The sequence below is a fragment of the Zeugodacus cucurbitae genome, chromosome 6 (assembly GCF_028554725.1).
Source record: "Zeugodacus cucurbitae isolate PBARC_wt_2022May chromosome 6, idZeuCucr1.2, whole genome shotgun sequence".
In the NCBI taxonomy this organism is placed as follows: Eukaryota; Metazoa; Arthropoda; class Insecta; order Diptera; family Tephritidae; genus Zeugodacus; species Zeugodacus cucurbitae.
This window is the reverse complement of record NC_071671.1, coordinates 25,119,654-25,144,568: the sequence shown is the minus strand read 5'-3', so window position 1 is coordinate 25,144,568 and position 24,915 is coordinate 25,119,654.

The following is a 24,915-nucleotide window of genomic DNA, read 5'->3' as shown; positions in this document are numbered from 1 at the left end:
AACACGAAGCTGTCGTAGCAGCTGTTGAAAAGATTCAGTATATTCTGAGATATTAGACTCAAGATGATTTTATTTCAATTCTCTCTCTCCTACTTTCTTAAAGTAATTTAGGTCTTAAGGGCCGAGGCTAGATATAATTTCTTCACCCTTTCTCCAGAAAATAGTTTGATTGTACAACAATTCTATCTACTAGTGGTTCCAGAGCCACGTCTCAGGTCGTTCTCAAGAGTTCCTAGAGCTAATATAAATCACATATGAAAAAAATCACGAAAGAATCCCGAAGAAAGCGGATCGGAAGTTATGAAGTCAACCTCTTCAATACTTATTTCAACCAGCTCATGTAATTATTGCGATTTAAAGAGTTCGTAAACGATCTCCGGATTCGATCTCCTGCAAGAGAAAATTTCATAGGCCTTATTTATAGTAAAAACTCGACTGATAAGTTTAACTCGAATATCTTACGATTTCTTTGGTCCTTCTTATGCATTTTTTGGTTCATATACTAAAATGTATGACTTGTACTGGACCCAACAGTCTCTTTGAAAGGGCTAAAGTTACTTTCCAACCATATAAGTCTTGCATACTTACATATATTAAATATCCCATGAAAGATCCATTAACCTCCAAAACTCTCAAAAATTTCACAAAGTAAAATTTAATTTAAAATTTAAGAAACGCATTTGAAATATAATATTAGTCCAAGAATTCCATGTAGATTATACATACATATTAATAAGTGTGTAATCATTTTTTTATGTCCATGTAAATATTTAGAGATATGCTAACATATTATACACATGTAACCAGAATCAGACTGCAGAACGCGTACGTCATGCGTGGCATGTAAACAAATTAACATTTCGCTGAAAGGAAGAGGCAAAAAAAGCACATAAGTGCTGAAGATAAGCGCATTTGAAAGGAGTAATTTTTAAAATACACAGCGAAACAGTGAGCGACACACAGTGTGACGCACCAAATGCTGCTCAACTGCCTCAGGTGCATATCAAATATGCACAACATGAAGCGATGAAGACAACTTAGACTGTCAGCTGGAGCGCATAAAGCTTCTACGCCATTTCGTAACCTAATTTTGAAAAGCTTTTTTTTGTAAATTTAAATGCTAGGTACTAGCCTCTAAAGTGCTGAAGAATTTATTTGAAAAGCTTTTTCTCGTCAGTGACGCCCTCGAAACTTCTTTCTGCCGAAAGGTGATCGTGTTTCAAAAGTCCTACAATCCGGATTTATATCAGAACGATAACAGCATCCCCTAAAATTATTGTTGGAATTATAAAAGTGAGGTTTTGAGACTAAGAACATAGCTATTTGGAAAACAACCGAATATAGAGGAATGTGTTCAAGATTTTTTTCGGTCTCTCTTGAATATACCGATTTTAATATATCTAGTGATACTGCAACTCATATCTAAATATGCATGTGTGATTTACTTGCGTGGATACATTACTTCACGTGTTAAGCGCCTAAAAGTATGCTTCTGATATTAACCAAATTACCATATTACCATACAAGGTGTTCCAATATATTAGTGACATTTATTTCGGTTATCTGTGGGATTTTCAGGATGATATTTCTTGAGCAATAAAATAAAATAATATAACAAACTAGATAACTTCATTTTAGTCAGATAACAGACTAGATAACTTCACCTTAGTCAGATAAAATGCTAGATAACTTTATTTTAGTCAGTTAAAGTAACATCACCTTATTCAGATAAAAGACTAGATAACTTCATCTTAGTCAGATAAATTAGTAGATAACTTCATCTTAGTCAGATAAATGCTAGATAACTTTATTTTAGTCAGGTAAAAGACTAGATAAATTTATCATAATCAGATAAAATGCTTAACTTTATTTTAGTCAGATAAAAGTCTAAATAACTTCATCTTACTCGGATAGAAGTCTAGCCAACTTCAGCTTAGTCGGATAAAAGTCCAGATAACGTCAGCTTAGTCAGATAAAAGTCCAGATAACGTCACCTTAGTCAGATAAAAGTCTAGATAACTTCACCTTAACCCGATAAAAAAACCAGATAATTCCATCTCAGTCAGATAAATGAGTAGATAAGTTCATCTTAGTCAGTTAAAGTCATGTTAAGCTCATGTTAGTCAGGTAAACGACTAGATTAAAGCTATCGGTATAACATTTTCTATAGGCATTTATACTCAGTAAATTTTGACAAACTACCTTGTTTTCACAAGTTGCTTCCCTCAAAAAAACACACCCTATATTTACTCGCACCCACTGCAGCCACTTCGTGCAGAACATACTCCTCGAAAAAATAATAATAATGTTTACATAATTCACATAATCTCCGCTCACTGCAGCAATTTTCCACACATCCACACACTCATTCTCACGCACATGTGCCTCTATATAAGCCCTCACCACTACCAATAACCGCGCTAAGTATGGCTACCGGCAACACGCCTCCGCCGCTGTGTTCTTAATAAAGATGAAACGGAATGCGTGATGTGCCTTTTATATTTTCGCAATTATCATAATATTTTTCACTTTTTTCCAAGGAGAGTTAAAAAAACGCAGGAATTTATATAAATGTATGCATTTGCATAAAAAAGTGACTTTGCGGCTTTGCTATAGGATGTAATATAATAACAACATAATGGAGAAATTGTAGCTGCAACATTAAAGTGCTGACACTTTTTGTAGACTTTCGCAGGCAAGTTGCAAGCAAGTTTGGGTGAGCGCGTTACTTGTGTCACAGCAAAGTTTGTATGTATGCCACTGTATAAATTTGTAAAGTACCGTTAGTTTTGCGGCTTAAATTAAATACCGTTTTTTGCATTGTTTTTTTTTTTTGCGCACTACTTTTGTGAACGCTCACATTAAAATACAAAAAAATGTCGGCAAGTTTTTAAGCGATTTATTTCTTTTCCACTTAACGCTGTCAGATTCTATTATTACAGCTGGAATATGCATGCAGCATGGAATGCAGTATTAAATTGTGAAGAATGTCTAAATAAATTAAGTTTTAATTTTTTCATTTTATTCATTACCAGATCCTATGTTTAGGATCATTCAGCATCCCATGAGAATTTCATAATCCAGGAATTATTAAAACTAATCTATACATATCAAACTTATTCCGATACATTCGTCTCTGATCGGTACGATTTCGACTTCAAAGCGATCAAGTTCGAACCGTAGAGCTCTCTAAAACGAAAGATCTTACTAATTTTCGGCCATTGTTGCTATAATTACAAATGTATTTAACTTTCTTCACTAAAGAGACACAATATCCGACATATATTAGCCTTAAGCTTAAGAAAAATGTTTTCTTGAAGTGATATTCACAGTTGGAACTCGAAAGCATTGCAGAGACTTGACATTTAGAATCGAGGATCTATCCTTAGGATTGTAAGATATTTAAAACCGAAATAGGTTCTTCATAAGAAAGGATCCATGGAATATCAATGATGGTGAAGCTGATGTCAAGTACTCACTAACCAGGGAGTGCATAATAGACAGCAAGACCCTCCAATTCGTGACGGCAGTGTTTACATTCACAAAAATTTTTAACTAGAAGACTGCTCTAAATGTTTTATAGTCATTGTGACCTTTTTTCACAAAAAGCTCTCACATGTTCTTATTTATCGAGAGGTCGGTCTTATCTAAGGTCTTCAAAAGCTCCAAAGCATCGCCAATCATTTGAATGCAGAACTGTACAATTCAGGCCACGAAGAGCCTCTAGTTACATTTTTTTCAGAAAAAGCTATTACATGGTCTAATTAAACGAAAGCTGTTCCTTCCTAAGGTCTTTCAAAACACCAAACCTGCAAAGCGTGATATGACGCAGAGAGGTGCAATTCCGACCACAAAGAGCTTCTGGTCACATACGAATCTATGATGAGGACTACGAGTATATACAAAGTCTCTTCTGAAAAGAAGTTAAGTTAAGAAGTTACACATGAACTCCTACGGTTTTGATCCCATAGGGTATAAAATACATATCTATAACATTTAGAATGTTTGATTCTGACAGTTCGGGAAGGTCAGAGAGAATCTTCGAATCTTTTCATTTCGTAAGGCACAAACTCTTAAACTCTTGAAATGATAACCTTTCATAGCTTCACTTTCTTACAAACGACAACCGACATTTATATCGACAATTGGCCATTGACTAAAGTCATAAAGTATTAAAGTGCCGTCAGAAATGACAAAGTTGCAACGCGACAAGTCAGCAAGTTGAGTGTTACATCATTTAATTGAAGTTATCCTCCTCGTCCTCCTTCATGTACTCCTTCCGCTGACAACTGTCAATATTTCCGCCATTTTTCCATTGCTTCGCTTGTATAAATTATTGCATTGTTTTCTGGGTGACAGTTGTTGTTGTAGTTGCAACATTCTGAAATGAGCATTACTTACAAGGCACGGAAAAAATTATTTACACTGAAACAGCGAAGAAAATGTTTTAATTTGACCCCAACGCACGTCGCACTCCGCCATGAGTTCGAAGTGCACCAAGCGCCGCCAACTGCGTTGCTGCTTTAACCCATTTCACAAGCGAAAAACAACAGCAGGAAACTGAAAACACGACAACAGCTCGCGAAAGTAAAACGCAGATGAAGCTGTTGACAATGCGAGCTCCGTCTTCGTCGCAAGCGTCCTGGCACGACTTTTGTTCGTCGTTTTCGACGTCGCTGTGGCCGCTGCATATGGAGAAGATGAGCGACAACACTGTTGTATTGCAGCCAGCAATGAGGCCAACAATGATAGCAAAATGAACAACAACAACAGCAACAAGAAGCGAACTATGTATTTGCACAAATGAAGCGACAACGAAAAAATATGCGATTACATTTCTGATTTCTGTTTTAATCTGGCTTTTTTCTGCGCCAACCAAAGTATGAGGGAGCTACGCATATTACCTGCTGTTTTATGCCGCTTGACTCGGGTATGGGGCGGAATATGAATGTATATAAACAATGCACGCAGCGGTTGGTGCAACATGAGGCACATAATAAGTGCGGCTTACGTCAAAGCGGCAGCAGCAGAAACAAGAGCAACACAATGCAAGCAATAACAAAGTTCCGTTACGCAGCATAAAATAGTTGGTTTAACAGTAAAAAATAAGTTCAAAACAAAGCTGCTCAGTAGACAGATGCTGCCTCAGTATGACTCTGAATATCTCAATTGCTGGAAGATGCTTTAACAAAAATATTGAAATCACGACATAGCTCGGCTTTTTAAAAGCCCCTGTAGTCCCACATTCTTAATCGTGATTATTCTTGATTTCTTAGGGTTCTATCCGAGCTCGCATACGGTCTCGATGCAATCTTCTCATTACAGTCCAATCAGAGGTTCGTCTAGTCAAGTCCAGTAAGTATCTATGATCTTTGTTGGCCAACGTTGTTTCTTCTTCTATTCGAGGATAGGTTAGATTAGGTTTAGTGGTTGTCTATCGACGCACCTAGGCCCATTGCGAAACCACTGGAACTAGAATGCACTGTCCTCTCCGAACTTATTATGTCCTCTCTGAACTCTTATTAAATAATTCACAAAGTTTGATATGTGCCAAATCGTCGAGGAAACCGTGACCGATAGTTGCGATTATTACAGATCGCAAGCGATACAGAGCCTTACAGCCGCATAAAAGATATGTTATAGTCTCTTCTTTTTTTACTTCGACAGCTTCTTCAGTCATCATTCTAAGGTATTCTCGTGTCTTGCTAGGGTGTCTCCAAATCAAACAGTGTCCTGTTAATACCCCACCAAGTTCTTATGTTCTTATGTCATTCCTTTAAAAGTTTTTATTCGATGTTAATGTCTTGGAATAATTTTACAATGATATGAACAAGGCTGGAAAAATTCCTTAAACAAATTTAATAAAGTGGTTGGGAGGCCATGGAAGTTCTTCTTTGTATTTGTGTATTCGTTTTAATAATAGTAAGTGTTGGATGAATCGTGAAAACGAATATAGTTGTTGTTGTTGTAACAACTCAAAATATTCTTAAATAATTTTAAGGAGCGCTGTCGAGTTGTTAAGCCTTGGTTGGACAAACATCCAAATCCGTTTCGATTACGTATACCTGATTGTCAAAGGAATGGCTGAAGATGACTCTCTTTCTGTATATAAAATATACGATTTTGGGAATTGAGATCCTAAGAACTCACAAACAAAATCTTATCTCTTCGTATTTGGGGAGACTGCAGTCATTTCATCAAGGAACTAACACAGGAATGGAGCACCGTTATACTTGTAGGGCAAATGATGAATGAACTTCAAGATAGAAGTTGGATTAGTGTTAATTTAGGGGAAAATTGTCGTTTTGGCGTCCTTGGTCGGATATAACTCAGGATATCTAAATCCTGACTGTGCTGGGAACGGTTGGATCAATCAATGAATGGTCGATCGGATCGATTACAATACGGCTAAAAAGTTTTTGGGAGTATTATTGGAGATCGATAAAGACTCGACTGAGATAATGTAACATCATGGTTTCCATTGAGTTTTATTTAAATTGTTTTAAGTTAAGCAACGGCTTAAAGCTCTTAACTCTGGAATAAGTTAATGGAAACCAACTACTTATGCGATTAAGAAGTAAATTATCATTACAGTTGGAAGACCTTCAGGCTAAGCAACTTCTCTGTTCTTCCTGAACTTGTCTGTGATTTTACCATCGATTATTCGCTTCTTAATGTAATGACCATTAAATATATTCATTAAATATCAAAGAATACTACATACATACTAAAACAGTGTTAAAATATACGAAATTCAAAGAATAGAAAACAACATGTCAATTTGTTATAGAAATCAGGACATTGGCTTACTGCTACATGGCGTGCGCTCACCACTGATTAAATATATGTCTGTCGACATAAACAAAAGCAAATATGAACTACCCGAGAATACAACGCCACCTAGCGGTGCACACAATAGCTGTCATGGATCGCAGTTGGCGGTACACTATTACTATTCTAGTTCTCGCTAGCGCTGACTTTATGCGACCTCGCTCTCCCCCGCATCCCCCGCCAAAAGGTCGCATAATGAAATCTCAACAGGAAGCGGAAATGCAATGCCGCACCGTGTGGCAGAACACAAGAACACAATGAACGCGCAACGACACACGTCGCGGCGTTACTTTAGTAAATAGTCATTTCAGGCTTGTGGCATGCAACAACTGCTGCTGCTGCATGTTATTAAACTATTGTGGAAGGTAAAGAAAGAAAGAAATATTTCTTTCTGTTGCCTGAAGAGAAGCATGGCATAAAAGGCCAACTTGAAGTCATATGAGGGGAAACACGTAGAGTTAGCCTCGTAGCTACTGGTCGTGTATTTCCTCTTAAAGACGCGACCGCATTCGCAACACTCTCGCTGCGGGGCGTTGTCACAATATATCTACAAGAAAATTGTTTTTGCATTAAAGTTGTGGAGGCAACAACAACAAAAGTGTCGACATTGTTGCATTCTTAGCTTGCACTTACGTTGTGTTTCCTTTAAAGACACTTCGCTGGCGTCGTGGTATTCTTGCGTGCTCTTGTGGAGACTCTGTCTTTTGTCCACATTTGATTTGTTGACGCTCGCATTTGTTTTACCTTTGTTATTGTTGTGTTATTTATCTTCTTTTATCTCTTCTCTTATGTCATCTGACAGCGACGGTATTTACATTTGCAGAATGTGGGTCTGTTGGTTTGCTTTTCCGCCAGTACTGCATTCTATTATATACTCAGCGGAATTATTATTTCCGGATTTGAGTACACTTTATAGGAGCCGTTATGAAGACCGTTTTAAAGACCGCATTCAAAGAAATCGATGGTTTTCTAAGGATTCACGTATTTACATTTCATTGTAAGTGATAAGACACATTAAAGTCAGTGGGACCATTTCATTGTTGAAGCAAGATCCTTGCGAATCAGAAAGCACAGTTTCGTTCTTGAGCGACTAAGTAACTTAATTAAGGAAATAACACGGCGGCTTCAATGGCAACAAGTTCGGTCTAGAATACCTCCTACGTTCGAGAATCAGTGTGACCATTTTATTGTTGAAGCAAGATCCTGGCTCATCAGAAAGCACAGTTTCGTTCTTGAGCGACCAAGTATCTTAATTAAGGAAATAACTCGACGGCTCCAATGGAAACCAGTTCGAACAAGAATACCTCCGACGTTCGAGAATCTGTGAAGTCGTATCCGAGGTGACCTGCAGAGTATTCAAAGAAGTTAACTCCACGATTGGTCTCAAATTTTCGTTTTTAGTTTTGCTACCGAGTTTCGGATTGAAAAATTTCATCTCTTTCTCGAAGGACTCGGTGATTTACTCAAGGTTCGCAATGAACTTTGATAAACCAAGTTATTAGGTGGACAGAGTCTGAAAATCCATATTCCATTAGACCTTAAACGCACTTCTTATATTTTCATATCATGACAGTTCGATTAATCAGTGGAATTCCCACACATCCCTTCTTAGAACCTCACACATTTTCACCATTTTGATTAATAATCCTCCCAAAACGAACTCACAATTTGTCGAACTACCAACTATTGTCCTCCTCAACTTCCTTCCAGCCATTCACTCCAATATAGCCCACAGACTAATTGTAGGCAGTTGCCGCTTCACAATAGTCATAGCTTGCTGCCAATCAATTTTTTCCACTTCAAAAACCGAATAACGCTTCTCACCCCACATCCATACGGCAGTCATAACCGTATTTTTGGTATGTAAAGCTCCATCGCCTGCAAATCACTTCTAAGCAAATTATTACACAAGTTCCCTTGGCCTGCTTACTTATGGGCAGAGTGTGCTTTATATGCGGCTAATAACTGTTCAAAATTGAAAATACACTGAAGTTGCCAGTTGAATTGCATGCAAAAATGTACCATATATGAATGTAAAAGGGGCACGTAACATCTTATGCGCTTGAGAGAAAACTCTATTTAAAAGTAGACGCCTGTTGGTATTTTGCATATTTACATTTTGCAAAGTTCATTTGTAACTATTGCATGGAATTTATGCTCTATTAGAAGCGTAACATACGAGGGTGCATCAAAAAGCAAGGCGGAGTTTAGATCTGGATACTAATTCGCTGTTTCGTGAACTCTTACAGTTTCCTTAACTGAAGGGAAAAATAATTCTCACAATGAAGAATTGAGAACCCAGACATGTTAGTCGGGTTCCGCCAATAACTGAAATTCAATGTAAGAAGACGCACCAAAACTTTTGAATAACTTTCACGTAGTTTGTTGTCTATCCATCAGTCCATTTCCATTTACTTATTTCATGCGTAATAGATACTGACTTGCCTATGAGCTCGTCGTTAGTCGTCTGAACCCTTATTTGTATACTTAAAACAACAGGCCATTGGTTTCTTTGGATTGGAGCTTTAATATCCATTTAATATGTTACAATATATCAATCTGCAGATTCTACTTCTTTGGTTAGTCAGTTCGTGGAGATCGATTTCCACATTTTCTTTCGACCCTACCTTGAGGAATGACTCAATTCATACTTTTCTCTTTCATCCAGTCTTAGTGCTGATTCTTGAGTGAGTGTTTGGAATATAGATGTGGTACTTCACATTGCTATAATATTTACCAATTGTCTTTTCCGAAGTCTAGAGGTTCAGGTTTGATGAGTTCGAGAAACAATTTTTCAGAAATGAACTCTCATATTTTTCAATCCAGGTGACCTGAAGGCTTAGCGCTCATGCCGAGTGAGTATTTGGAATATACATAGATGTGGTAATCCACAGAGCACTAATGCTAATACCTTTCCGGAGGACGATTAAACCACATAAATACAAATACCCCAGTTTCTTGGTTCAGTTTTGATAAGTTGGATAGACGGTTTTTTCAGAAATGATTTCTAGAAAGGTAATATCAGACTTTAGAGTCTTCAGCTCGAATGATAAATTATAATTATAATAATTGGCCTCCAACACATATGTTTTGGATGTTCGAAATTTAAAGCTTTTGACTTTTACGGTTTATGTACTTTGGGAGGCTCTTCATTAGTTCAAGTATCTAAAATAGGCATGCGTTGTATCGATGGCTTCGTATGTAAAGAATTTCCTTAACGAACTATTTAGCCGATCATAAAGAACTCTACCCGAACTGCCACCAACTTATCAAACCTAACCTATATCTCGCTCGTATACTTACTAATACACCGCTCTACATACATTTATACAATACTTCGACATACACTTAAGTGCATTTATGCAACAAATCCCACTTTTCATGCATTTCTCTTTCATTTCTGTACAATTTCAACTCATATTACCCACATTGCTTGTGTTTTTTGAAGGGCCACATAGTCGCCCGCACAACTTAGGAACGAATGCTGTCGGATATTATCGAGCGAACAGCATTATGCGTTATTGATGAACTCCAAAACGAAATTGATGGGCAGTGCCGTTGCTGGCAGCTGCTTTATGCCACAACCTTTACGAATGAGCGCTATTAAAGGCAAGGCGACAAGGAACAAAGGACAATGGACCAACAACGTCTTTATGCATTTGCAGTTGGAGCTTTGTTCGCTTGCAGAGCTATGGTTACAGTTACTTGCATAACGGTTTTATGCACATCACCCCCCTCAGAGACTTAAGTCGCAAAGTGATGTGGAGCCGGCTCGATATTTTCGATTGGAGACAAACATTTATGCAATTTTTATGCTTCTATTATAGCAGCAGCACTATTTGTTCGTGTTATTGTTGTAGTAGTGCTTCTAAGGGTCGTCCATTTAAAATGCAATGTTTGGCTATATGAATGCAAGAAAGGGTTAATAGCCCTGCGTCTATGTGCGGTGGAGTCTAGTTATGAGGCCAACATTTGTATGAAAAAACAACTAAACTCCTTCTGAGGGTGTATGTGTGTGTCTATACTCCCGCTGGGCATATTGCGCTCAATCTACAACCAACCCCATTGATATGCAAAGTATTTGTCATTCACCATATGCTACGGAGAAACATATACAGAAGTACGAAATGCAACTTGCAAAAGATGAAATTTGAGATTCCGAATGCAAAATGGCGAAATTTTCTATGCAAAAATTTTGAATCACACACAAATGTACTTTAACATGAATTGTATAAAAGATTTTCGCTACTGTTTCCTGATTTTTTTTTGCGCTCTGTGTGTTAAGTCTATCCAATTTTATATGTAAATATGTATGGAAATACGAGAGCAATCGGATAAGTTCGTGACTTTTGAAATACCACGACTAGTTGTTCAAAATACAACTCTGCAGCTGTCCACTACCAGCTGTTTATTGACAGCTGTCAAATTTTGAACAAATCACGTCATTTGGTTTTTGGGTTGAGACCCACTCAAATTATAAATTTTATTATTTTCGAGGGAATCTAGACTAGCTCAGAGTTCAAAGCACATTTATCAGATGAGAACTGGTTGATCAAATCTATAACGACAGCAGAATGAATTACAACTTTATAGCTGTCAGCTGTCAGATGTTTATAGACAGCTGTCGAATATTGTGTCACTATATTTAGTTTTGGGTTTAGTACCACTGAAACGATAGCATTTTGAGAGAATCCAAAGAAATTCTATCAACGCAGGCGAGAAGTGAAGTGAATGAAGTACTAAGGCTGAAGCAGTATCTTATCTAAATCAACTGATTGACTACCGCACATTTTACATATTATTTATGGACTTAGAGCTTGCCAAACTGATCCATACAGAACATAACCTTCTCTGTCTTAGGATAATACAGAAGTCTATATGTTTATATGGTTAATTACGTTCAGGCAACAGACCATTTATACTCCTACTTCCGACTACACTGGTACTGTAAAAACATTTTGACTGAGGGTTTGGAACCAGCACCACAGATTGAACAGATGGATACAGATTCCGACTTAAGGCTGCTACGAACAAGAAGTGTGAGTATGAAGGATTGTATAACTACTGTATATGAATCGTTGGAAATGACTTCGATGTCTTCTTCTTCATCGTTCTGTTTTTAATTTTCTATTGTGAATCTGAATTCCAAATCAAAATTGTCCGAACGAACGCGTTATCAGTTCAGTCCAATAAACATTTCTCAGATTTATCACACCTCCCTTTTACCTACATATCGCGATTCATTCATGTCGTGTACTCCGTTTGTACTCAATGGTTATTATAAATATTGATTTTTATTTACATAAATATGACTCTATTATTGTATGTGGCAAGTATGCATATGCTAAAACCATTCGTTGCATAATGGAAACACATTTTATAAACTTTAGAATATTATTATTATTTGTATGCACTTTCGGCAAATGTTCGACCAAATGTTGACACTTCAAGCAGACAACGTAAATAAAAGTGTAATTTAAGAGGTTTTACTTTGTTGGAAATAAGAAAAAGAGTATACGAGTGTGATCCTAGTTGAACAAAGTGGTCGATTGAATCGATATTTCAGACGAGGTTAACAGGAAATCGACGATGAAATGTATAAGCAATGATATGAGCTTATTAAGGAATATCTTTGGTGATATCGTCTTATGGCCGGTAAATGATATCTCACTATTGTGAGTTTAAACGAGATTTGTATTACGATTATGATATCCTTAGATGGCGAGGGTCTCTTGTCGTAATATCATTAGACTTGGGATCAATTGGAATTACTGGACATTCGCTGTTAAACTGTCAGTGTTTTTTGGCTCGGGAATTTCGTAAGTGAATTAATAAGTTCCTAGCAGTCAGTAAGGTTGTTACTCTATACTTGTAGGGTTTCTAAGGTAAGATAAACATCTAAAACATGTCAATCAGAGTTGCTTGGCAGAACCGTTATTTAAGCACCTTTTTTTTAATAGTTTCAGATTGGGAAGACTAAGATTGAGGTACCTTCAACTATGCTAACCAACCAGCTAAAGCCGAAATTAATCGTCCGAGCAAATTTTTAATGGGTTCAAGATGATGTCTTGGTTTGTATCCATCATCTACAGTGTTTTAGCCGGTTATAGCCGAATCGATGAAAACGTGCCACTCGTCTCTTTCCTTCGTAGTTCGGCGCCAGTTGGAGATCCCAAGTGTAACCAGGTCGCTCTCCACCTGATCCCTCCAACGGAGTGGAGGTCTTCCCCTTTCTCGGCTTCCTCCGGCGGGTACTGCATCGAACACTTTCAGAGCTGGAGTGTTTTCGTCCATTCGGACAACATGACCTAGCCAGCGTAGCCGCTGTCTTTTTATTCGCTGAACTATGTCAATGTCGTCGTATAACTCGTTCAGCTCGTCGTTCCATCGTCTGCGATATTCGCCGTTTCCTATGTTCTGAGGATCATAAATCCATTTTACAATTTTCCTCTCGAAAATTCCTAGTGTCGTCTCATCTGATGTTGACATCGTCCAACTTCTGCACCATAACGCTGGACGGGAATGATAAGCAACTTGTAGAGTTTGATTTTGGTTCGTCGAGAGAGGACTTTACTTTTCAATTGCCTACTCAGTCCAAAGTAGCACATGTTGGTAAGAGTGATTCTGTGCTGGATTTCAAGGCTGACATTGTTCGTGTTGTTGATGCTGGTTCCCAGGTATACGAAATTATCTACAACTTCGAAGTTATGACAGTCAAAAGTGACTGACTGTTTATTTGATGACAGGAGATATTTCGTCTTGTCCTCATTCAACTCCAGACCCATTCCCTTCGCTTCGTTATCCAGGCGGGAAAAGGCAGAGCTAACGGCGCGGTTGTTGCTTCCAATATCATAATAATAAGACAATCTAATATGTCACATATATTCTTCCAAAGTCCTTGGTCGTTCTTTACTCCATTCTTTTTTTCTTTCTTTGTTCAATTCATTTCCACTTTTTTTTGCTCTCGGTCACTTTCTTTATTAGCTTGCCTAATAATTTCACTATCAGTTCATTAAGAACTCACTAAAGTAAGTCTACTAATTTGTAAAAGTGTGAAGTAAATAAGAAGAAAGCACCGTAAGATAGGCAAAATTTTGTGCTTGAAGAAAAGCAACAACAAACAAAAAAGAATCAAATTAAAAGCGAGAACAGATTCACCTTGAAACTATGCTGAATGCCCGTTGCCCTTCTTCAATTACATCACACCATGCCGTACGTAGCACACTACGAGTGTGTTGAGTACCGTTGTATTTTACCGTTACTTATCTTAATTTGCAATGTAGCACTTCAGTTTTGCTGACGTAGCACGCTTTTAGTGACTTTCGCACTTTTTCTATTAAGAAACACACACACATACACACACAGTAAGGCAAATGGACCGACATTTTCACATTTGCAGCCATCATAGCAGTCATCAAGGTGTCAGATACCGGACGTTCCAGGCGTTACACACACACATACATTTAGAAATATGTATGTATGTTTATCTTTGTCTTCTCTCTCTGTGTGTGCAAAGTGCGCATTTGGTGTTGCTAGTTTCATTAGTCTTCTATGTTTTTGTGTTGTTTATTGCACATTCGAGATGACTTTGAACCCTTTCTACTACTCTACGCTGTGCTTTTGATGCATAATTGATGCTTCAGTAGTGTGCTAAGTGAGCTAAAAGGCAGCATGATGCTGTTGGCTGTTGACTATGCGCCGTTAACGTCTCAGTCTCAGGGTAACATATCTAAAATTTAGCAAAAAGAGCTAACTTAATTAAAGATGAGGCTGGAAATTTGGCGTTGAAAGGCAAAAACGGCTGTCGAAGCTTTATTTTATGCTCAGCTATTGAGTGAAGAAATGGGTAGATGTGTGTATAAAATAAATTTAGTAGGGTGTGACCTATAAGGTGTTTACAACAACTGTTCAATTTTATTGAGAAAATATTGAAAAAGTGTTGGCTTTAAAATATGATAAGTTAGGTGCGATTATGTAGAACTTCAAGCTTCTTGAGCAGAGGAAAAACATATCCTATTAGTATACGTATGGTTTAAGTTCAGACCTCTGTCTCCTCCTCACACATGTTGTCTTCACTAAAATTCTATTCATTCTAACAATTGATTTTTCTCGATCCTCTCAAATAACTCGCCTTGTTTGCCATTCAACTTTCAGGTTCCCTTAAATTATCTAACTTTAGCATGTCTTCTTGCTTTAGTCGAGCTTCTCCGCTTTTGTGCAATGTTTATAATATAATATGTTAACTGACAAATTGAACGTCCTACAGATTCCAATCTCTCTAAAAACGAAGGAAGTCTCTAGAATGTCTTTTTATAGCAGAAAAACTCAGGTATTTCTAATATTGTGTTCAAAGAAATCACCTATATTCCGCTTAGCCCGAATTCGAACCCATGACCCAACGTAAAGTTAGTACGGTTCTTAGTTCTACCACAGACTCAAACCTTATTAGCTCTAGCACACTTTCATCCCTATCTATCTCCTTGCAGATTTCATAAAATTAACAATCGGAAACCTTTTCAGACTAATTGAATACTGCAACTGCTAGTACTTGGTACTGATATCCCAACACTTGTTGGTTTTCTTGTAGATTTTTGAAATGATATTTATTGGCCATAATCGAATTAAGGGCTGAAAATCGCGATTCAGCTAGAAGACTATAAAATTATAATGACATCTTAGCCGATCTTACTTCTAGGCTTCCAAGATATTGGTGGAAACAGATCAATAAAATGGACCTCTAACCCTAAAAAAAAACAACAGTTCTACTATTGTTATAAGTAATTTCCATGAGAGGTTTAGTTAGAATCTTTCGATAAGCTTATTTTTTAAGTAACAAACGTCTACTACTTAAATTATATATAAAATCTGAGTTTTTCTCCAAGACAGTCGATCCAAATCTCGAAAGAAAGAAAAAAGAACGAAAAGAAAAGTAGTGCTTTGATAGGCTTTCTCGTCTTTTAAAAATTATCGTAGGAAAAGTCCATCTGAGCTCTGCAAGATCGTTTGGACCCGTACTATTTTGACTTCCAATACTGCTAAAGGTCCAAATGTAGGAAAGGTTTATTTAAAGCTATTGAAAACTAAAGCTTAAGTCATCTTTTGTTACACTTAGAATTAACAGGAATTAAGGTGATTCTTCACTCATATTGAAAAAAAAAAAAAATAATAATATAAAGAGGAACCAGCAACTTATGGATCACCCTCATTAAATACAAAGTAGGCGCTCCGGAGCCGGCCGTTAACAAATGGTTAGTTATAGTATTGCCACCGTAGTATGGCTACATATTAATCTGCTGTGTTGTGTGGAAAATAGTAACACTGTCAGTTCGAACAGCTCCAAACCGGTCAGAGCCTTTTAACAATTTTGCACACAATTTCAGCCCACAGCCAAATTGAAAGTGTTGCAAATTACAAACTCACAAGGGATACAATAAAACATCGAATGAAAAACGAAAAAAGTAAAAATAAAAAAAATGTGTGGCAACTAGCACGCAAGGAAGTGGAAGAAATCAGCAAAATAAAAGGCAAAATGCACGTAAATTGCAAATTGATTGGCAGCAGCGCTCGGTTCCATTCAATCCACTCTCGCATTGCGGACTGGCTGACTACTCATTCGGGCATTTATCGCTCGTTTGATGCATACACTTACCGATTTCGCACGCTGATCAGCTGCTCATTGATACACATATACTCACGTGTATATATATGTGTGTGTGTATGTCGGTAGACCAATTGATGCTGGGCAATCAATTAATTTTGCCTTTTCGCTTTGGGCGTGAAATTTACATGAAAAAGTTGAAATAAAAACCCGACACTGAAAGGTAGAAAATTAGTGCATGTATTGAGTTGAGCTGCTGATTGCTCGCACGATGGCATTTCACAGCGTTCAAGTGTCGACAAGAATAGCAGTAACAACAATAACAACAACAGCTGGCAATCATGTCTGTAAAACAAAGGCAATCAGCGCTTTTTCCGACTTTTTTGCCAATTTTTTATTTCTTCTTTTTCATTGAAATCAATTTATTGCGCACCTTTACGAGGAAATCAGCAAACATTAATGCCGTTGGAGGTGTTGGCACTTTAGCCACTTTACAAGCAATAAAACGAGATGACAACACGGTTGTTGGTATAGTGGTGGACTTACGGGCACATACCTGAAAATTCTCAACTGACTTTCAGTAGGCTTATTAGTATACATATTTGTATTAAAATCAAGGCTCTTCTTCTACTTGAAAGATCAGCTAACGGCCCATCATTGAATGTAGTTCGTCCTCAAGCTCTAACAAAGCGTCATCCATCTTAGGTGATCTTCCTACCAGAGATCTGCATTGAGTAATAATGAAATTAGTGCACAAACTCATGAGCCAAACAAATTGGTGTAAATGAGTACTAATACAAATATCAAAAATGACAAAGACTCATTTCCACCAAACCAAAAAAAACTCATAGTATTTCTACACTTATATGTGCCGTCAATTTATGACTCAAACGAGCGTATATTAAAAATTTCATTTTACTCACTTGTTCATTGGTCACGATGAGAATAAACTTGAATGAGCTCGCTACACTGATCGGTATGAGTGGAATTGTGACTTCGTAGCTGAGCACGAAAGTAAAGATACCCAGTGAGAACTTTGTCACATTACATGTTTCATTATTTCATTGAACATGCATTTTCGTGCGTCTTTATTTATTTTCAATACATTACTATTAAAAGATATATATTAGAACCTAAAAGTATTAACTTTACTGTCATTAATTTACTTAAAACATTAAATGTAATACACGACATCAAAGAACAAAACACATCGTTAGTCATTTCCCGCAGGGCACTTTTGCCTAGCGGCGGCACAGCCTTCGTCAGTTTTACTTTGATCCTATTCGTATAACTTTATTTATTTAGCTATACTATTGGTGTTATTTTGGTGGTATGGCTCATTTTTGGTTAACTTGACTGAATTATTGGCTCATGAAACAATTGAGCACTTCAACGATACGTATGAAGAGAAACTTACTCATTTTTCATGTTCTCGCTTTGTGTGCTGTGCGTAAATGTGTTTTAGTGGATCTTTGTGTTTGATGATTTTTGACTTATATGCACTAATACTACTTTTTGTGTTACTCAACCAATGACTCAAAAAAGGGAATAATTGCAGTTCTCTGCTTCCTACCCAGCAGATCTCGCGAACTCATCCCTGGTTGACACGTCAGACCAGCAACGCCATCAATAAGTAGTTTTCTTTCATCATGGAACTCACAACCTTCACTTTTCAATCAATAAAGAAAACCCGAAATTCTTCTCATCGGTTAGTTATTAACATAATATCCTGACGAAGTCAAGAAGATCGTCCTTGATAGAGGTTTCGGCCCACTTCGAACTCGACATCCAGACTTTAACTTCTGAGAGCTTAACATAATAGATATCTGCTTTTGCTCATAGCTTGTTTCACCTACGGTACTATCTCCTTCAATACCATTCAACGGACAGACTGTGATGAGTTTCGACACAAGATGATTATAGTATGAGCTTCAAACGCTATCCCTAGTAATTAAATCATAAAACTCAACGAACAGCTGAATGAATTTTAGACTAAGACAATTCACAATCTTTTAAAACCTTGTCCAAAGTGATGTTCTAAGTAATCCCATAAAAAGTATGAATTTCCCCAACCTAGAGAGGAAACCATATATATCTTGAACTATGACCAAAATACATCTATTTTTCCACAAAACACTTTGAGGAATACCATAAATCAAATCTAGACGTGACTCTAAGTGTTTATAATCCCACAAACTTGATATATGGGTCGCACAATGAGATCCGATACCATTGAGACTTAAGACAAGTTCTATCAATGGTTATCTGAATTCCACAGTATTCTAATCAATGTAACACTGAACTTTCTGAACGGTTACGGAAGCCTGTTATCTCGGAAATTTAGAGTAGATCCGGAGAAGTATAGAAACAGTTATGTAAATTGTGGCAGATGTGGAGATTTGACCAAAATGAGTTCGAGTATGAGAAACGAGTTTAGAGGACGGGTAACAAAATATTTTCAAGAAGAATATTTTCAAAGCAGAACAAACGGCGCGGTTGTTGCTTCCGATGATATCAATATCATCGGCGTACGCCAGGAGCTGTACACTCTTGTAGAAGATTGTACCTTCTCTATTAAGCTCTGCAGCTCTTATAATTTTTTCCTGCATCAGGTTAAAGAAGTCGCACGATAGTGAGTCACCTTGTCTGAAACCTCGTTTGGTATCGAACGGCTCGGAGAGGTCCTTCCCAATCATGACGGAGCTTTTGGTGTTGCTCAACGTCAACTTACACAGCCGTATTAGTTTTGCGGGGATACCAAATTCAGACATCGCGGCATAAAGGCAGCTCCTTTTCGTGCTGTCGAAAGCAGCTTTAAAATCGACAAAAAGGTGGTGTGTGTCGATCCTCTTTTCACGGGTCTTCTCCAAGATTTAGCGCATGGTGAATATCTGGTCAGTTGTCGATTTTCCAGGTATAAAGCCACACTGATAAGGTCCAATCAGTTTGTTCACGGTGGGCTTTAGTCTTTCACACAGTACACTCGATAGAACCTTGTATGCGATATTTAGGAGGCTGATCCCACGGTAATTGGCGCAGATTGTGGGATCTCCCTTTTTATGGATTGGACAGAGCACACTGAGATTCCAATCGTCAGGCATGCTTTCTTCCGACTATATTCTGCAAAGAAGCTGATGCATGCACCTTATCAGTTCTTCACCGCCGTATTTGAATAGCTCTGCCGGTAATCTATCGGCCCTCTCTGCTTTGTTATTCTTCAAGCGGGTAATTGCTATTCGGATTTCTTGATGGTCGGGTAATGGAACATCTGTTCCATCGTCATCGATTGTGGGATCGGGTTCGCCATCTCCTGGTGTTGTACTCTCATTGCCATTTAGCAGGTTGGAGAAGTGTTCCCTCCATAATCCCAGTATGCCCTGGACATCGGTTACCAGATTAGCACCTTGGTCTCTACATGAGGATGCTCCGGTCTTGAAACCTTCGTTAAGTCGCTTCATTTTTTCATAAAATTTTCGAGCATTACCTCTGTCTGCCAGCTTCTCAAGCTCTTCGTACTCACGCATTTCGGCCTCTTTCTTTTTTTGTCTGCAGATGCGTCTCGCTTCCCTCTTCAGCTCTCGGTATCTATCCCATCCCGCACGTGTTGTGGTCGTTTGCAACGTTGCGAGGTAGGCAGTCTGTTTTCTCTCCGCTGCACTCCTCATCGTACTAGTTTGTTTTTTATCGTTGCCGAAAACCAATTGTTTCGGCTGCAGCGGTACGCAGTGAGTTTGAGATGCCGTTCCACAGTTCCCTTATACCGAGATGCTGATGAGTGCTCTAAGAGAGCAGGAGTGCAAGTCGAGTAGAGTATTTCGTGGCTGTCTGTTGCGATTGCAGCGTTTCGACGTCGAACCTTCCTTGTGTTTGTTGACGGGTATTCTTTGCTGCGCAGAGGCGGGTGCGTATCTTCGCTGCGACCAGATAATGGTCCGAGTCTATATTTGGTCCTCGGAGCGTACGCACGTCTAAAACACAGGAGACATGTCTTCCGTATATCACAACGTGATCGATTTGGTTCCGCGTGTTTCGATCAGGAGACAGCCAAGTAGCTTGATGTATTTTCTTATGCTGGAATCTGGTACTACAGACGACCATATTTCGGGCCCCAGCGAAGTCGATCAGCCTCAGGCCGTTTGGCGATGTTTCGTTATGGAGGCTGAATTTTCCGACTGTTGTGCCAAAGACACCTTCTTTACCCACTCTGGCGTTAAACTCGCCAAGCACGACTTTTACATCGTGGCGGGGGCAGCGCTCATAGGTGCGTTCTAGGCGCTCATAGAAAGCATCTTTGGTCACATCGTCCTTCTCTTCCGTTGGGGCGTGGACGCAAATCAGCGATATGTTGAAGAACCTCGCTTTGATGCGGATTGTGGCAAGACGTTCATCCACCGGGGTGAATGCCAGGACTCTGCGACGGAGTCTCTCTCCCACCACAAATCCAACACCAAATTTGCGCTCCTTTATATGGCCGCTGTAGTAGATGTCACAAGGACCCATCTTCTTCCGTCCTTGTCCCGTCCATCGCACTTCTTGGATGGCGGTGATGTCAGCCTTGAGTCGTATGAGGACATCAACCAGCTGGGCAGAGGCACCTTCCCAATTAAGGGTCCGGACATTCCAGGTGCATGCCCTTATATCATTATCCTTAAAACGTTTGCAGGGGTCGTCATCAAAGGGGGGGTGTCTCATCCGAGGCTTTCGTAGATTTTTCATTGGGGGGTGTTTTTATGTGGTGGGTCCCAAACCCTACGCACAACCGCATAAGCGGGCTTCGCCTTCTCACTTTAGCTCGCCTTCAAACGGATGTCTGTTGGCTACCCAGAGGATACTTGGTCTAAAACCGGAAGTCGTGAGCTGCTTGAACCATGTGGAGAAGAATCGTTTCTGGCCACTCCCAAGTGAATGACAATCAAAAACTTTCCTCACTTGCGTGAACTTCTACACATGATCCCATCCTCGGTAATACAAGGCTTCAATTAATAATGGTCCGATTCTCTTAAGACTTCACCTAAATCGAGTGAAAATTGTTTTTTTGGTATCCTTAGAACCACAGCAGTAGTAAAAGCTTTAATGGGCTGCACACAACTTTCACGATTTTCAGCGTATGGACCCTGATGGTAGATTAATGGTTGAGTAAACTTCCACTTGCTTATTTCGGTAAATACAAAAGTCTGAGTCTTGACCCTGAGCTTCTCTAGGTTTCTTCAACAACTGCCAATTTATCCGTTGCATGACCCCTTAAATTTTAACAGCCCACTGGTAGGCTTGCCAAAAAATTAATCTATAAAAAATCTACCACGAACGATTCCTCCACCGCATACCTCCATTTTAACAGCAATTACTACTTTAATTTCCATCAGCAATGTCGCCAATTAAAAGGCTTTAACTTTTGTATGTTGGAATTTAACTTTATTGTTGTCAAATTGCGCAGGCATTTTTTATAGCACTCGGGGGATGAATTAAGAACAATAAAATGGTGGTAATTTCGCTTTAGGGGGCCTTAATCAGGCAAAACTTTTTGCTGCCAAGTATATTTTTTTTTTATTTTTCTGCAGCGCCGAACTGCAATGCAGGCGAAATAAGCCATTGGTAGCAAGTGGGAAAAAGAGAGTGTGGCAAGAGATTGAGAGCGCTATCTCCATGAGCGTGAGTGTGTGTGTGTGTGTGTGTGTGTGTGTATGGAGAAGTGGCTGAGGGCTTGAGTGCACTTGCAGTAGCATCCTTAATATTTCACATTAAAAGCATATTATTTAAATGATCTTGAAGCACAACTACATTAATTAATATGTGCCGTATACTCTTGCGTTGTATGTATGTATGTACTAATTATTTACCGTTGCACGCTGAAAATGCGCATAATGAGATCGCGTACGCGCTGGCGAAGTCAATAGCATGTTGACCAACTGATTAACTTGATTCAGTCAATTAAAATGGTGATTTTCGATTGCTACACGCTTGATTTCAGCAATTCAACAAGTTCCGGCAACAACAAAAACACACACACCACGACAACAACAACAAAAGGGACTGCAATCAATGCAAACAAAAACACCGCCATCCATCAAACGTCAGCAAAGTGGTAAACAACAACAACAACACCTGCTGTAATGTTGGGGGAAGCATATGTTGTACGGAGGGTGTGTGTGTGTGATCTGGTTGTTGAGGAAGTTTTTGTTATTGTTGCTGCAAGTATAGTTCATTTATAGCTTACTGTTGTAGTTGTTGTTACCACCGCTGCTGTGTGTAATCAGGAAAGTTCGCGTGTTGGCGGAAATCAATGAAGCCACACACCGTACAGGATGCGGAAAGAACACGCACACATCCATGTACGAGTATACACGTATATGGGTTTGTAGACCCTCGTGGAAACACTGGTGTTCCGAAAGGGTTCGGAGGTATGAGCAGACGAATATTCTTGCATTAAAATAGTCAACACGTCAGATCTATTCGGTTATGTAGACCTGACTGTCCTAGGAACCCCCAGAGCTTCTCACATCTTCATAGGTTTCTTTGGTGGTCTTTAGGAGGAAAATATCGTTCGAATCTCATTTGGCGTTTGCACTTTCAAAAAAAAAAACTTCAATATTTCCTTAATCATTCTCTTTGAAACTAGTTTTTCGAACAGAAACGCATTCAAGACTTTAAAGTGTTCACAAGAATTCACAAGCCGAATGAAAATAGGGAATAAATAGTTGGAGATTTTATGATAGACAATCTGCTGAAGATAGGTCGAAATACTTGCTAATAATTTCACACAATCCGGGAATATTGTACCTATCTAAAACCGCATACAGATCAAGATCTTGACATTCTCTCTACCGTATATTTTGGACATGATGTCTTATCTCAAACGTCTACACCCAAAACATAATTTTTTCGGAACTGAGATTTTGGAAGCTTCCTTAGTGGAATTTTATGGCTTCCAAGTAGACTTTCGATCTGTTGGTGAAAACGAGGCGACACGGATTGGACCGATTGCGTGAAACCGGGCTGATAAACATGCGAAAACAAATTGACTCGGTATATATACTATGTGAAAGAGCATTGCGCTAAAGAGTAATTCATAGCTTCCGTCCCAGACGGTTCTAAATACGAAGTTTGAAGAAAATTGAAGCCTGGAATCACAGCAACATTATATTAGAGAAAATCAAGGATAAATAGAACGAGAAAGGTTGTTAATAGAATTTTTAAAGCTGTAACTCATTTCCTGGACATCCAACGACTACAGTGGCCGACAGCATGAAGATGTGCGCTCTCCCACTTACACTACACCACTTATAACTATCACTTCTGACTTTTGTCTCCCGCAACGTTACACAACCAATCCTTAGCCACCAAAAACCAAATACATACATACATTGGTTTGCGGTTCCCCACAACAACCGACAGATGACAAGCTGACCCATAAACCATAACTGTTTGCCGATTGGAAATTCAACGTATTTCCATACATAAATGTCTGCATTGTGTGGCGATTGAATTGCGTTCAGTCAAGTGTTGATGGCTTGTAATTATTGTGATGTCTTTGATTGCTTAATTACCTACAGGCGACAGGTTTTAATCGAAATGCTAACCTAGAACCGGAGTGCAATGAATTAGTATCCGTGCTGTTCTTGTGGAAATGTTCAGAAGCAGAAAAAGGATAACAAAGTAGAAGAAAACGAAGACACCTTTTAGCGATCTTACCCTGATTAGACGAACGCCTTAGCTGAGGTCAGGCTCAGGTCAGGCTGAGGTCAGGCTCCTGACAAAGTTTTGAGTGCGTGACATTCAGCTGAGGTACCATTGCTAGCCTGGATATTAGACAGTAGAACTCGGTAAAGAGTGGTGTCTAGCGACTTTCCTTTCCTTTTCCAGATTTCCTTTCTGCAGCAACATCAAAACTCACAGTTCCAACAGCACTGTACTAAATTTCTGTCTCCACATAACTCATCGCAGTTTATTTGAAACATTATGTACACTTTTAGTGCACGCAGTACAAAGTTCTTAGCAATTTTCGAGATTAAATCTACTTCTTAACATACTACTGCAATCACAAAGCTTGAGCTTAGAAAAGAACTTAATTACCAGCATACCAAGAGCTAAAGAAAAACAAAAGATTTCAATTGCAGCATTTCTACGAATAATTCTCTAAAGAGTCATAAAACTTTAAGCGAAAATAGATCACAAAATTGCCACTGAATTAAAGTGCAGCAACGGCCAGAGCAATGACAGTCCATAAGTGGTTAGAGCGGAGTATTGCTACGCCACGTGCTACCCAAACAACGAGAGAGACGTGTTGATATACGCTCGGAGGCAAAGTTTAACGGTGTAAAGAAAAGCGTATGAGATCAGCTCATAGGAGGATTGGCAATAAAGTTGGAAAATGCAGCAGTACAATGGTAAGCGGCAGCTAAAAATTTAAACAAAACCAAAAGTTGTGGCGGTTACGATAGTCACGCTGGCTCTACGTAACTCGAAGACTGCAATGCATGCCACGTGTA